Source organism: Carassius carassius, chromosome 27, assembly GCF_963082965.1.
Source record: "Carassius carassius chromosome 27, fCarCar2.1, whole genome shotgun sequence".
Classification (NCBI taxonomy): domain Eukaryota; kingdom Metazoa; phylum Chordata; class Actinopteri; order Cypriniformes; family Cyprinidae; genus Carassius; species Carassius carassius.
Genome location: NC_081781.1, coordinates 6857357 through 6874679, shown reverse-complemented (window position 1 = coordinate 6874679; position 17323 = coordinate 6857357). Strand labels below are relative to the sequence as shown.

General features: G+C 36.4%; 1 protein-coding gene across 4 annotated transcripts in view; it reads left to right on the top strand.

Moving 5' to 3' along the window:
• msraa (methionine sulfoxide reductase Aa) overlaps window positions 1-17323 on the top strand; it is an 80306-nt gene that overhangs the window by 15030 nt on the left and 47953 nt on the right. The gene's annotated exons all lie outside the window — the stretch shown is intronic.

Sequence of the window (17323 nt, the reverse complement as noted above, 5' to 3'; positions counted from 1 at the left end):
AGCAGGGTCATATGTTACGTCTTGAGTGTCACAGACTTCTTCAAAAGACACACTTTCTTCCTCCTCCAATTCAAAGCGACGCCTTTTGGAAGGCGTTTCATCTTTTAAAGGTGTTGAAGTAAAAGGATGTGAAGTAGTCCAGGGTATGGCGACATCACCACTTGAAAGAATTGAGGACTGCTCTGTTTGTGTTTCTATAACGTTAGAAAATACAATTTAAAGTTTTATTCTATCAATTGTAATTGCAGTATTATAAAAATATGGACTATAAATACTTCCTTTTAGGCAATAAAGCTTTTAAGCTTCTTATAAATATAATTATGATGACACAGGTTAGGATTATATAAGTAATACCTTTGCTACGACACTTGGGTCTCATGGTTCGAAACGGCAGCTGTGTGCCCACAGATGTATTAGTGGGTTGGTCAGTTTGACAGCCAACATCTTTTGATATGGGGCCTGAACATGGCAGTCTCTGAAAACAATATGCAAGTAAACCAAGTAAAAACACTGTGATTATTCATAATGAATGAAATTGCATTTTAAAAAGTAGTTTAAAGTTTTAATATAATATATATTTTTAATATATTTAATATATTTTAAATAGATGTCCCTACACTGTTGTGTTTTGAACTCTCTCACAACAGACACGTAAGAGAAGACAATGATGAATAAAGTCGTAGTTTTTGCTATTTTTGGACCAAAATGTACCCTTTTTGCTATTTTTGGACCAAACTGACCCTTTGATGTCACATGGACTACTTTGAAGATGTTTTTCTTACCTTTCTGGACATAGACAGTATACCGTGCACACAGTTTCAATTGAGGGACTGAGAGCTCTCGGACTAAATCTAAAATATCTTAAACTGTGTCCCGAAGATGAACGGAGGTCTTACGGGTTTGGAACAACATGAGGGTAAGTTATTAATGACATAATTTTCATTTTTCGGTGAACTAACCCTTTAAACTTCTAATATATAGTGGAGTCATATGACATGTCATTGCAGTGTTTGTCATGGCACAATGTACCGTTTCACATGCATTTTTACAAAATAGTGGGCGGTATACAGTATATACTGTGCAGTATGCCACAAGCAATACACTAGTGTTCCATTCCAAACAGCCTTGTTTAATCACCATGACAAAGGAAGTGATTTAAGCGTTGGGCATTTTACAGAATGATAGTCTTTTGGCAGTCCTTGTGTTTGTAGTTGACTACATGCTGTTGCCAATGGTGACAATATCAAATGAACTGGAATGAACACTTTCATTCCACAGCTGAACATGAAGTATGAGGAACACATGATCCATGTAAATATAGCTTTGATGCGGTTTCTCTTTCTGATTTTGCCTCTTACATTCTCTACAATCTCTGTCATTCTCATTCTCTCTAGCCTTTCCCCCCACCCTCCTTCTGATTGGTCGAATTAACTCTGCAGCCTCCTGTTGTGAATAATTACTTTTGATCCAGTGCAGATCTCTCTCTCTCTCTCTCTCTCTCTCTCTCTCTCTCTCTCTCTCTCTCTGTCTCTGTCTCTGTCTCTCTCTCTGTCTCTGTCTCTGTCTCTCTCTCTCTCTCTCTCTCTCTCTCTCTCTCTCTCTCTCTCTCTGTCTCTCTCTCTGTCTCTCTCTCTGTGTGTGTGTGTGTGTGTGAGAAAATTTTCAAAAATTTTATGCTGGCTGTCACATCCCAGTATCACAAACCCACATGTAAACATATACAGTCTGTCTTGAGATGGGACATGAAGATGTTCCATCAATACTAAGGATTTAAAGTCACAACGACACTGAAGTAGTGTCAGATCTTATTTTCTTTGTATTGTGATGTACATGATTGTGTAGCAGATTAAAACTGTTTAATACGTTTGTTTTTAAGAATGCACAAAGAATAGTGACTGATTAGTTAAGGGGGTTTTCATATTTTCTATCCAATGTGGTTTCAAGTACTGACAAGTTGTTGATTCTTGGTGATTTTAACATACATCTTTGTTGTCCCTCGAAACCTCTTGTGAGAGATTTCGTTCATCTTTTAGACTCTTTTAACCTCCCACAACACATATCAGGACAAACACACAAACTGGGTCACACGCTAGATCTAGTTTTATCATTAGGCCTTGATATCAGTAATATATCTGTAAGTGAGGCTGAGTTGTCTGATCACTGGCCAGTTTTGTTTGACAGTGTCATTTTCTGTCCTAGTCATGTAAACCAGCCTAATACCTACCGTTCAAGGTCTATTAACCCTTCCACTGCTTTGCAATTTATGGCTTTTTGGCCCTTCCAGCTCATAGTGATGTTATATCATCGCAGAATCGGATTGTTGATGAGCTGGTAAATTGTTTCAATTCTTCATGATCAGAAATCTTCAACGTAATTGCCCCTTATAAAACCAAAAAACTGAAATCAAATAATGTACCATGGTTTAATTGTGACATAAAAGTTTTAAGGAAAAAATGTAGAAGAGCAGAAAGACAATGGAAGAAGAACAAATTTCAAATCTCATATCAAATCTTACAGAGTAACTTGTCTAACTTCCAAGAATCAGTTTACTTGCAAAGGGCCAAATACTTCTCTAACATAATCTCAAAATATTCCCATTGCCCAAAGATAATGTTTTCTACACTAAATTCAGTATTAAACCCTTCTAGACCGGCCGGCCCAGAACCTAGCCTAAACTTATGTGAGAAGTTTTGCAACTTCTTTATAAACAAAGTTACTGAAATTAGGGCACAGATCTCAAGCAATTTAACTCAGAATTATCAATATGCAAATATGTGCCCCTCTGCTTTCTAATTTTCATATTATTTCACACTCTGAGCTGTTGAGCATTATCTCTAACATGAATCCAACCACTTGCTCTTTTGATGCCATGTTCTGTCCTCTGTGTTGCCAAGTCTACTTTCTATTATCAATAGCTCTTTACAAATGGGTATTGTACCATTTTGCCAGGCAGTGGTCCATCCTTTACTCAAAAAAGCTAATCTCTATCCTTCTGATTTTAATAACTATATGCCCATTTCAAAACTTCCATTTTTGTTCTGGAAAAGTGTGTACTAAATCAAATTTCCCCCTATTTAATCTCTTAACAACGTTCTGGATCCTTTTCAGTCTGGCTTCAGAACTAAACACAGTACTGAATCTGCACTTTTGAGGGTAGTAAATGACCTCTTACTATCTGCAGACTCTGGTTACTGTACTATTCTTCTATTATTGGACTTAAGTGCGGCTTTTGATACTGTGGATCATCATATCTTGTTAAAGAGATTGGACCTTAAAGTTGGCATTCGTGATGGTGCACTAGATTGGTTTGCATCATATCTCGCAAACAGGAATTTCTTGGTGGAAATTGGAGAATTTTCATCAAGTTCAGTTCCCGTCACTTGTAGGGTGCCCCAGGGCTCAATTCTGGGTCCAATCTTATTTTCCTTATACTTACTCCCTTTTCGTTTCATTTTTGAGTCCCATAAAGTTTCATATCACATTTATGCTGATGACACTCAGCTCTATTTTCCATTAAAATCAGGTACTGATTCAGTTTCCTCTCTGCTAGCTTGTTTAGAGTACATTAAGGCTTGGATGGACAATAATTTTTAAACTTCAATTAAATCAGAAGAAGACTGATGTTATGTTGTTTGGCCCTTCACACCTTTTAAATAATGTAAGTTCTACCCTAGGCCCCCTTCAAGATAACATTCATGATAAAGTAAAAAATCTTGGAGTTACCCTTGATCCGGAGTTAAAATTTGATAAACAAATCAACTCTGTAGTTAGAGCCAGTTTTCTGCATCTTAGGGGACTTCGCAAGCTGAAAAATATTCTGAGCTTTAGTGATTTGGAGACCGTTATTTGTGCATTTATTTCAACCAGGCTGGACTACTGTAATGCTCTATATGCTGGAATAAATCAGTCCTCACTCTCACGATTACAACTGGTACAAAATGCTGTGGCTTGTTTTTTAACAGGGACATAAAAAAGAGAACATATTACACCTGTGTTGTCATCACTTCATTGGCTGCCTGTTCAATTCAGAGTTGATTTTAAGGTTTTAGTATTTGTATTTAAATCACTTCATGGTCTTGCCCCTTCATATATTTCAGACCTTCTCCATTCGTATTCTCCAGTGAGAACGCTCAGATCAACCACCCAGATGATGTTCCAAAATCTCGACTTAAATCCAAAGGTGACAGAGCATTCTCAGTTCTTAGTCCTAAGCTCTGGAATTCCCTACCTTTTATCTATTAGACTTTCCCCTATTTTTTCTACATTTAAATCTTCTCTTAAAACATACTTTTTTTTCTCAGGCATATGTGTAATTAATTATTAGTCTTTTTTTTGTCTTAAATATTGTTTAAATTGCATGATGATGTCTTCATTTTATTACTTTTGTTTTGGTTTCCTTTCATATTTTATTATTAGTGTTTAAATTAAGCACTTGAAAAAAAAATGAAGCTTTTGAGTTATGATTGATGATCAGCTGACTTTTTCAGACCACATTGCTAAAACTGTCCGATCCTGCAGATTTGCTTTATTCAACATCAAGAAGATCATGCCCTTTCTTTCGGAACATGCTGCACAACTCCTTGTTCAAGCTCTTGTTCTGTCCAGGCTGGACTATTGCAATGCCCTCTTGGCAGGTCTTCCAGCCAATTCTATCAAACCTTTACAATTAATTCAGAACGCGGCAGCAAGATTAATTTTTAATGAGCCAAAAAGAATTACTTCAGACTTATGTGCCCTCTAGAAGCTTGCGTTCTGCAAGTGAATGTCGCCTGATTGTGCCATCCCAAAGAAGCACAAAGTCACTTTTATGGACTTTTAAATTAAATGTTCCCTCCTGGTGGAATGACCTCCCCAACTCAATCCGAGCAGTCAATCCGAGTCCTTAGCCATCTTCAAGAATCGGCTTAAAACACATCTCTTCCATCTTTATTTGACCCTCTAACTTTAACACTCACTATTCTAATTATATTCTTAAAAAAAAAATCTAACTACCTTTGTAATCTTTTTGTATTCTATTTTCTTTTCATTTATTATGCAATTGTATGTGTGTGTGTGTATGTGTAAAGACCTCTAACACTAGCTTGGTCTATTCTTTTTTTTATTCTATCTGTTTTCTTTTTATTTATTATATTATTTAAAAGCCCATGCTACGTGTACTGTGTTAACCTAACTATGACTTGTTATAGCACTTATATATCATTGCTCTTTTTGTTGTTTTTGATTGCTTCCACTGTCTTCCTCTGTTAGTCGCTTTGAATAAAAGCATCTGTTAAATGAATAAATAAATAAAATAAATAAATAAATAAATAAATTGTATCGTACGAGGATGCTTTGTTTTGTATGTTGTGCAGCACTTTGGTCAGCATTTATGCTGTTTTAAAGTGCTATATAAATAAACTTGACCTTGACCTTGACCTTGATTCAAGCCATGTTTTAGCCACAATTCATGTTTTTCATTGTAAAAACCTTTACAAAAAATAATTTGTATTATTATCTATTGCCATTTTAAATAGTAATATGTAGTTGTTGGAATTATGTATTCAGAATGGCTTTGTTTTTAATGATGGTGTCAGTTGTTAGCGTTGTATAATGTAATCTGTTGTGTATCACTGAAGCGAATCAAAAATAAGTTTCCTTGCAAAAGGACTATAAAGTATAACTCTAAATCTGTTATCGATAATGAAAGATATATAGTTTTTTTCTTTTTTCTTTCTTGTTTTATGTTGGTTATTGATTGGATTTAGAGATGTTTTGCAATAAAAAATTATGGCATACCAGATAAATTGAAGATTGAATTATGCCATACTGATTAAACATGAGGTTAATAATGCACAGATGAATTGTTCTCAAAAAGATCTATACCATGCATTTATAAAATAGATATAAATTTCCTTGGCCTGTTTCACAAAGCTAAATGGTTTCTGAAGACTTGGAATACACTTTCATTATTCTTTCTTGTCATTTCTGGAGCTTTCATTTGTAAGGGTGGAAGAACAGCAGGAATATACTTCCTAAATCTCTTTTTGTGTTCCAGGGAAGAAAGAAAGTCATATAACCTATACTGGAATGACATACGGCTTAGAAAATGATGACATAATTTCCATTTCTGGGTGAGCTAACCATTTAAATGAGGGTAATAGTGATATTTTGTCTGCTCTTGCTCATGTGCTGATCTCTGTTCACTCCTGGACATCTTCTGAAAGTGGCAGGCCACCTCTGGACAGTCTGATAGGAAGAGGAATCAGCATGTCCTGCGCTCTCTCCACGTCCTTAGTGGACCACGTGCTTGCACTGCTCTGTTCCGCCTGGCTGACCTGTCAAAAATGTTCTAGTCACAAGAGTGGGCTTCTACAGTGCAGCTGCATGGAAATGACTTGGCACCTTTGAATTAATTTTTCATGGGCCTTGTCTTTAGATGTTCCCCCTCCTTTTGAATATCGGCTATTTCAAAGGCCCTGCAGATCACCAATGGCATCGCAGCCCTGTGGCCGAGGAGTTTGAATGCAGGATGGTTTTCCCATGCTCGCAATCAAACCCCGTGAAAGTTGCCCACCTGAAGCATTGATGTCAAACTGCATCATTGTTCACGAGCGCTATAAATAGCTTTACTAATCAGACTTGAGCCCCCCCTAGATGGAAATTGCTTTAAATGTGCTGGCGTGTAGGTAAGTTACCTAGGAGGGGGAGGCTGAAGTGTCTTTGCAAATGCAAAGAACGTGTCTGCTGGGAACACTGGGAATTAAATTACAGGAAAACATAATGCAATCCTTGATATCTACCTACTCTGCGTAATGAAATCAGCAGATGAAAGCACAGCTGGACCTTCTTGCAGGATATTACTGTGTGAGAAAGTGCTTAGCTGGCTGAGGGAGGGGGTGGAGAATGCAAGCACCTTTGGGAACATTACGTGCATGTTCTCACACCAGTGCATGTTTTTTCACTTCAAGAAAACACATTTTATTGATACTTTTTTTGGGCAAAAACTTTAGACTTAAATGAATGCTCTCTTTTTTTCTTGTAGTACTGGCTAATAATGGGTTATATAATACATATATTATTATTTATAAATGATCATTCATTGTAATTTATATACTACCGGTCAAAGGTTTGGAATAATTAAGCTATTCAAATGTTTTTTTTTCTCTTATGCTGAACGAGTCTGCATTTATTTGATCAAAAATACACACACACACACACACACACACATATATATTACAATTTAAAAGAACTTTTCAATTTTAATATATTTTAAAATGTATTTTATTTCAGTGATACTCCTGTCACACGATTCTTCAGCAGTCAATCTAATATACTTATTTGTTGATAAATAAACATTTCTTATTATTATCTATGTTGAAAGCTGTTTTTGGTGCTTAATATTTTTTGGTAGAAACCAGTAAGTTTATGTAAATAAGATAAAAACCCTCACTTATTTACTGAATAGCAAGGATGCATTATTGATCAATAGTAACAGTAAAGACAATTGTAATGTTCAAATTTCAACTTTCTATTTATTAAAGAATCCTGGAAAATATGTATCATGTTTTGCTCAAAAATATTTTCAACATTAATAAGAATTTTTAATAACAGAGCACCAAATAAGAATATCACTGAATGTGAGCATATGAGACTACTTACAAATAAATAAATAATCTGAATTATTCCAAATATTTGACCAGTAGTGTATTATTTTTGTATTTAACTGCAGCTGAAATGTGTTTGTGCATAGGCATCATCTATTGTGTGAGTTTTTGTGGGCTGATGTAATGGTGATGTATACGGCAAAATCATTTTCAAATTTTTGCTCTTTTTCAGGTTGATTGCTTTTTTTGATAGGTAAAGTGAGGGGTTAAATTGGGATTTTAGTGTTGTGCCCGTGGTAAGATTTGACATGGCCCATTTCCACCCTTAAAATTGCACAATTGCCTCTTTGGAATAGCACTTTATACACAAAACAAAGGAAAAAGTACAGAAAAGGGTATTTGGATCAGCAGGTATGATATTGCTTATGAGGTATTTATTTGGTAGTACAGTAACCCCTGGTTTCACAGACAGGGCTTAAGACTAGTCCTAGACTAAAATGTAAGTCTGAGCTGTTTCCACTGAAATAAACTTGCACTGACTGATCTTAAAAATATATCAGTGCCTTTTTAGTTTTAAGATGCACATCGGTAAAGTTTTTTTTCTAAGCATGTTTATAAAAATTACTTAAATGTCCTAATTGATCTATGGTCTAATCCTGGCTTAGTCTAAGCCCTGTCTGTGAAACCGGGCCTAAATGTAATATTATACCACAGGCTTTAGGATATTTACTACCTCTCTCTGACAGCTCAGTTTGCTGGGTATCCTTTTTGCAGACAAGAGAGTCATATATCAAAGAGAAAATGGAATGTGGCGTCTTCAGCGCACCACAACGAATGAGCAGTATCACCTTATGCAACTGACTTATGCTTTTAAGACAATTATCTTTTTAGCTCCCTTAATTGCAGTAAAACAGCCAGCGCTGTGCTACCCATTATTTTGGCAGAGGAAAGTAGCTGACTGCTACATGCACACATCTTTTATTCAAGGTTTCAGCTGTGCCACACAATGGCAAGTAGGAGGATGAGAGCAAACAAGAAAAAAATCTAATCTGATTCTTTCATCTTTAACTTACAGTAATGACATAGCCACAAACTGAAACAATCTTCCTCTTGACTTCAAATGTGCATTTGTTTGCTGCACTTACATTAACTCCAAACAGATCAAATAAAAGTGGCCGCTTTCTTCACCACATGTATTTAGATTACAGTATGTATTTGTGGCTTCTGATTTAGATTTTTGTTGACTTCTGAGGATTTCATCAAATTTGTTGTTTTAGAGGGCTAGTTCACCCAAAAATGAAAATTCTGTCATTATTTACTCACCCTCATGTAAACCCGTAAGACCTCCGTTCATCTTCTGAACACAAATTAAGATATTTTTGATGAATTCTGACAGCTCTATGACTCTCCCATAGACAGCAATGCAATTACCATGATCAAGGTCCCGAAACGTAGCAAGGATATTGGTAAAATAATCCATGTGACATCGGGGTTCAACCGTAAATTTACTAAGCTACAAGATTACTATTTGTGATCAAAGAAAATAAAAACCATGACTTTATTCAACTATTTGTCATATCCGTGTGGCGCAGCTGACACAGAACAACATTCGCTGTTTACGTTCATTGGATATGCTTGAGAATGGCATCAGGGTGACGCGGAGGAGTTAAATTGTTGAGACATGGTAATTACATTGCTGTCTATGGGAGGGTCAGAGAGCTCTCAGAATTAATAAAAAATATTTTAATTTGTGTTTAGTGGTCCACTGATATATCGCCAAGGCTGATATATCAGCCGATATTTGGTATTTTTCAAATATTGGCATCAGCTGATGCATTTGTGGCGGGACTTCTATTTTGACGGCACTGAGAATTGGCACCTCCTGAACACACAGTGCTCACATTCTTTGATTTCTCTGTTTGAAAATATTCTGATTTCAAATTTCTTAAATATTAAATTAAATTATATCGGCTTTATATCGACGATCGGCCACCCTGCTTTCCAAGATATTGGCATCGGCTGTCAAAAAAAACAATTTCGGTCGACCACTATTTGTGTTCCGAAGATGAACAGCAGTCTTACAGGTTTGGAATGACATGATGACAGAATTTTCATTTTGGGACTCATAAAGTTATTTTTAGGTTGTCAAAAACATGATTCTTTTTGATGACTTTTTAGTGCCAAATGAATGACTCTTGTGAGTTAGTTCTTTTTAATGAGTCAAAAACATGCAGTGCAACCAGCGTTGTCCAACTGCCGAACAGATTCTTAAAAAATAATTTAAAATCTTAAGAATCAGTTCTTTTTAGTGAGTCAGAAACATACAGTGCAAAATCTGTAATGTGACTCTCATTAGTTCTTTTTGTGACTCAGAAACATAGAACACAACCAGTGTAGTCTGACTACTAAACAAACGTGACCCTTATAAGATGCTTGTTTTAGTAAGACAAAATTCTGACTGCCGAATTCATTTGACACCACAAAATCCATGTAATTCTAACAAGGAGACTTAAATCAATGTAGATGCTGACTGATTTTTCATAACACAGGAGATATATAAATAGCTGTACATGAGTAAAAGCTGAATATTTAGATCAAAGCCACCAATACAATCCCTCTCTTTGTGTAGTCATTAAATAATCTGCATTTAGTCCACATCAGCCTTAGTGAGTGTATTTATATGTGTTTGTTTACATCCCAAGGCTGGCATGTTAGAGAACAGTCTGTTTACTTCTAATAAGCTTTCTGTGGCCATTCCACACAGGCCGGGCTGTCCCTGGAGGTCCTGTCCAAAATCAGGCCCCCTGACCAGGAGAAGGATGCATGCAGGGCTGACACATGAGTGGTTGGCACATGCCAGGCTGCCTGCTGGGAATACCATCCCTCCCCGCACACAGCTCTCACGCCCTCATCATCCGCTCACTCGCTCGGCCTGACCACCTCATCTTTTGCTCAGGCTTTTGTTGAGGAATTTTCTATATCCTATAAAATAGTTGCCAGCTAATGGATTTTTCCTTTATTCATTGGACGTGCTGAGCGATGACTCTCTCGACACTTCTTAAAGGTGATTTACAATTAAAGGGACTTGGGCTATTTTCTAATGATTCTTTAGCTGAGTGGGTTTTATTGCACTACTAAGCTGTGTTATTAACAAACTGCCGCTTCGGCCCGTCCCTGTGGGACATGCTGAAATGCTTTGTCCTTTTCTCTGCTAGTGAATAAAGCCTTTCTCTCTTTGAGTCAGTCCAAAGCTTTTACAGTGTCACAAGAGAGGGTACTGAATAGCGAGCATTCCCACACGCGGCCGACAAACACACTTGTGCAAAAGCATTTCTACACAATGCCATGAAAAATACTCTTTGTATTAATCTAGGAGTAAATAAATAAACGCATGCATTTAGGCACATTTCTGTTTTCTCTTGCTTTCTCTCTTTTTCTCTGAATGCATAACTTTGTTTATTGTTAGTTAAGTTCATATGGTTCGTTTATGGATGCTTTTTAATGTAGGAACAGTGATGATACAAGGCCATTTACCTTCTGTTTATTTTTAATGGGAGACAGGAGGCTGAAGCTTGTGCACAAAAGCTTAAGGAAAAGGAAAGATAATACTTAATATATCCTAATATATCTCCAAAATTACATGTAACAGGAAGAATTGTGAAATAGCCTTAGATAGCTTACTGCATTCAGGTTTATTTATTTATTTATTTTTATCAAACACGAAGATCACAAACACAGATATTTAAGGACAGGAAGGCTGAAACCTATGGCTGCATGATTTTGGGGATTTTTTACATTTTTTATTTAATGTGAGCTAATATTTTTTTTTAACTCCAAGTTTGCTGCTTGTTTCTATGGCTGCAAAATTTGGCCAAACATCTTGTGATAATAATAATAATAATTATTATTATTATTATCATCATCATAATTATTATTAATTCTACATAACAAATATTGTTATATTGTATTTTTAAGAAACAAAAAAAAACTATTATTATTATTAGTAGTAGTAGTAATAGGCCTAGTATATTACAGTACAACAAAAAATACAATAATAATATTTATGGCTGCGTAAATTGCTTCATTTTTAAACATTAAACCATCAAGCTTTTATTGGAAAACCACAGGTTTAAAGCTGTGTTTGTCATTACGTTCTGAGACACTGAAAACATTGGATCATGAGCTGCTCGTGTGTAAAAGAACACGCTTCACTCTGACAAATGCAGCACATAATTATTTAAAGCCGTGAGCTGTTTAAGCCACACTGTGATTTCAGTTTTATTTTGATTAATCGTGCAGCCCTGCTGGAGCCCCTTAATAGCATCTATAAATGCCTATTATTTTATTAGTTATCACGTACATGCCTCATATAATATAATATTTACAGTAATTAATACATCATTCTGAGATATGGCATGATTTTGCTAGGGTACCATTGCAATTCCACTGCATGTTTGTATGCTAAACCAACTATTATGCAAACTGCCTTTTACATTGAAACCATGTGAGTCCATGTGTCTGTATCAAGCGTCAGATGCCCCTACTTTATTAAATGGATGCAATTCTCAGCGTAACATAAGAAGCTAAAGTGTTCTGAAAGTGTTATGGATCGATTTTCTCCCTTTTGAATGCTGTTTTCTCGGACAGAGCTGCATACGAAGATGTGCCACAAGTCCGCCCATGTTTTTCTCATCGGATTATGCTTACAAGCACATTACCTCGGTGTTGAGTTCATGCAATCTCAATATTTCAGTCCGTCACCATTCCCGGCTATACATTTGACTGCAGTCAAACGCTGGACTTTTCAAAAGAGCAGCAGATCTCATTCTTGAGGAGGTGGAAATCTGGGAACCTATTGACCAGCTTAATGGCAGCACATTAAAAGCATCCTGGATGACATGGCCTTTCCAACACACAAGTGCCTTGTCTCCCCTTAAAGCCTGTAAGAGATAAGAGCTTGGCCATGTCAGCAATATGACTGCCTACTATTTCCTCCTTGCACAAAGAGACTAGACTCACCTCCAGACAAAGTGCTCTTAAGGTCCATATAGGCCGAACCTTCTCTCTGCATCACGGTGATGCAAACTAGCACTGGAGGAATTCTATCCATCCTATCCTTTTCTACATGACAGCAGATCAGGGCCAGATGGTGTTAGAGTACAGTGCGAGTTGTCACTGATTTCTTCCCATGAGTAGGTTCGCCGGTTTTGTCTCCCCTCTTTTGTCTGATTATGATGTGTTGGCAGTGTTGCAGACACGAAGCTGGTATAATCAGCTAAAACAATTGGCTATAATAGCTGAGAGCGTAGCCGCTCCTCTCATCAGCTCTCATTATAAACAAAGACACTGTGTCGCTAACACTAGACGACACAACCGTGGATCAAAGTGCATGCCTGATCGTAGAGAGCCATCGAACAGGCCTTGTTTTTTGTGGTATATAAGGACATCTTGCTCTGAAAATTCATTGCGATATAGATAGAGGCTATCAGCAGCACTTGTGGTCTGTGTTGATGGTCAGTGACGCAAGTGTCTGGTTGACCGGTGATGTATTCTCTATCCCCTATATGACCGGGCTATGCATAAGAGCCATGCGTAATGTTAGAATCCAAGTTTTGGTACTTCCATAAAGGCTAATGTATGGTCACAGATGAAAATGCAAGTTAAATGTATTTCAGAGAGCTTGACCTAACGTAATTCACCATCTATACAAGCAAATGCATTTATTCAAGCATGACTTCACACATCGTTGCGCTCTGAAATGCACTAGCACTTTATATTCTCACTATTGCCCCAAGGAGGCACTTGTAAATTGTTTTCTATTACCAGTTTCCCTTTCAGGTCAGCTATCATTATGGCAAAACAAAAGTTTGAAGAGAATGTTGCTGAACAGGGGTATGGGGTGGTGCTAGCGCAGTGGATAAGACACATGTCTTTGGTGTGAGAGACCCGGGTTCGAATCCACTGTGAGACACCAATGTGTCCCTGAGCAAGACACTTAACCCCTAGTTGCTCCAGAGGTGTGCGATCTCTGACATATGTGGCAATTGTAAGTCGCTTTGGATAAAAGCGTCAGCTAAGTGAATAAATGTAAATGTATAAATGTATGAACAGTTTAGTTAAAGGATTAGTTTACTTACAGAATAAAAAAAATGGGACTGCATGGAGGGACACAACTCTGCAGGACTACAGCTCTCCAGGACCGAACTTGCCTACTCCTGTTCTAGCAAAACCATTTTATGAGGTAAGTATATGCAAAGGGACTTCACATAGTGTTTCATCTGTGTTGCATACAGTCATCGTAGAGTATTAGATAAACCAGTCTGAAAAAACATGGTCTGATTTTGAGAAGCAAAATTTATTTTTGTTAGCATTTTTTCATATTTGCGTCCTTTTGCATTCAAGCAGACCGTGGCTGTGCTCAAATAACTGGAAAAAGATGCCCAAGAGAGACCAAGATGGTTGCCATGTGGACTGATCTGCTTTAAAATGCTTTGTATGTTTACCCTACTGGCGGATACAATGACAGAGGAGGAGATGGATGAACATAGGTGTAGGAATGCATCCGAATGAATATGCAGGATGCAGAAGCCATAATATAAGGCCTTTTCAAGTTGACTAGCATTGCAATTACACTGCAGCTGTGAGAAGATGCAGAAGTTTTCCTCTTTGAAAAGCTTCATCCAGAAATGTCATAATAGCGTCTCATCATTCTTCTGTCAGTACTCCATTAGTCTAACATTCTTGGTTTCCTTCATTTTTGTATTCTTTTCCAGGTCATCATTCTTCTTTCTCGTGCTGTGCCTACTCTCCTTCTTTTCTCCTCATCCTCCTTTCCTTTCAACCCCTCTTCCATCCCTCCCTCCCCCTCCAGCAATCTGTCAGTGATTGCCTCGTCTGCGGTGTCTCCTGAGTCATCAGTAGTGCTGGTGTAATGGTGTGGAACTAGCCAAGGTGAATGGTTATTACTTATTGAGCTCCTGATTGCTGGGCAGAGACTAGCACCCATTTATTAGCACTTGAGCAGCATGGGCTAAAAAGTAAACCGACTTTCTCCTTATCTGTTGTTGGAATGTATTTAATGTTAGCAGTGAAACTGTGGCAACAGACATGTTATGGAACATTTACTTTCTTTGTCATTTTGCCACTTGCTAAACAGACATGTGGTGCTACAAACATATGAAAACATTAACAAACCTGAAGGGACTGATATAGTAATGTGTATTTATTAGGAATTTGGTAACCCAACCAAAGAATCAACAGCCTATCAGCTAACATTAGCCATTTACTGTAGCTTGGCTTCATAACATTAAGCATGTTTCTGAGGCATATATACATACGACTGTATTGTGAATCTACTTTTTGTGAGATATTTGTATGTAAATATGGCCCTAACATATATAGTACATAGATGAAATGTATATGTATGTGGCTTGCTAATAAATATACAAAGCAAGGAGGTTTATATAATGACTGGAGAAATCTTGGTGTTAGCTGTTAGCATTCCCACGTATCAGCGCTCGGTTGGTGCTTTATCCAATGGCATGAACTGTGGCATTTATGATATATATTGTTTAGTATACAGGTATGGAAAGCAGTAGCGATTCAGAGCAGTCAATTAAATTATGTCTTCATGAGAAAAATGGTTATTTTGTGGTTGTGATTTGGAGAAGAACAGGTAAATTACAAAACAAATTTAACCTCATGCATCTTTCTTTTTATATGAACCGTTACCATTCAAAAGTCTGGGTTTTGTGAGATCCTTTTTAAAAAAAATACTTGTATTCAGCAAGGATGCATAAATTGATCACAAGTGACGGTAAAGACTTTTACAATTTCACAAAAGATTCTGTCAAAAATGCTGTTCTTTTGAACTTTCTATTCATCAAATAATCCTGAAAATGATACTTTGATATTAAAAAAAAAAAGTTTTCAGCACCAAAGTGCCATTTTAGAATGATTTCTGAAGGATACGGAAGACTGGCGTAATGATGCTGAAAATGAAGATTTGCCATCACAGCAATAAATATATATATATAAAAAAATATATATTTTTTCATTTTAAATGTAATAAATGTTTCACAATTTTTCTGTTTTTATTGTATTTTTATCAAATACAATAGCAAACCAATATATTTTACTTTATCTACCTTTTTGAAGAGGTCAAGTTAAGACCTCAGACAAATGTGATAAGCCACCTGTCCACAGAGCCTCTACCTCAAGACATCACGAAAGCTTGTTTGTGGGGAGAACTAATGGGATACAAGTTGTCCTGATAGAATCTGAGATATATATTTGGCTCCATAGATGGCTAATTGCACCAGTGCGACGAGTCCTTTCAGAGCCTTTTCTTTGCATCCATTGACAAAGCAGGCTCCGGAGGGCCACATTATTGTGAGGTTCCTTATAGACAAGAGAGCAAGACCCCCCAGTCCCTTTCCCCTCCCAGCACACACACACACACACACACACCCCATTTTTCACAACCCCTTAACTCAACTGATGTTGGCCACTCTCGCTTTTGTTAAGGGTGCATTTGGCCCCCGTCCACTCTTGGGGTTGTGGCTCTTAATGGGTTTCCTCGTGCATTGATCGAAGTCAAGTCCACAGGGAGGCTGCTAGACTGCAGAGGGACCAAAGGGCAAGGCCTGAGGGAGCCAGAGGGACCCTTAACAAGAGGCACAGCAGTAACAGTCTGAACTCCTGTGGCACTGCTGCATCTCGCCTATCTCTCAAGGGCTTGTCAATCAACAACATCCAGAATAATAGCCGCTGACCATCAGTCAGACCAAGCGCCATTTGATAAATAATTTGTCATGACTGCATAGAAAAAATCAAATCACTCCAGACTCAACCATAGAAATTGTGCTTTATTTAAATGACAATAGGAAGGACGGAGTCTGACAGGGATGCATCTCAAATATACAATACTCAGGGTCAGCCACTATTATGTTCTAGCATTTATAAGCAGGGCTATCAATAAGTTTTTCCTTGCCTGCTTGTTTGGCCAGATTTCTAATTGCCATGTTTTCACTGGTCCCAAGACAAATATTTTATTTATGAAAAAAAAAACTATTATATTATAAAATATATATATTTTAACTGTTATAAAATAAGTAATATTAATAATAATAATAAAAAAATAATACAAATAATAAAAATTATTATTATTATTATTATTATTAGTAGTAGTAGTAATAGTAATAATAATAAATGTATATTCTTAATACATGTTTTTAACTTTTTCATGTTATTTTATTTTTTCATTTTATGTTATGACTTTTTTTACATTTATCATTTTAACTGTCCAATCATAAATTACACTTATTATTTTATAATAATAATAATACTTATTGTTATTATTATTATTTCAAATTTTCACACACTTTTACATTTTTAAACATGTCTTTAAACAGAATGTGAAATATTTACACATTTTTTTTTCCATCAATCTCTTTATTAAATTTTAACATGAAATAGGAACAAACAAAACTTCCCTTCACATACATATAAAAACATATATATACACATACACACATATACACATATACATATATGAGCAATGACGGACAACATATACATATACATACATACATACACACACACACACACACACATATATATATATATATATATATATATATATATATATATATATACACACACATACACACACATATATACATACACACACACACACATAAAAACAATAATAACAATAATAATATATATATTTTAACTAT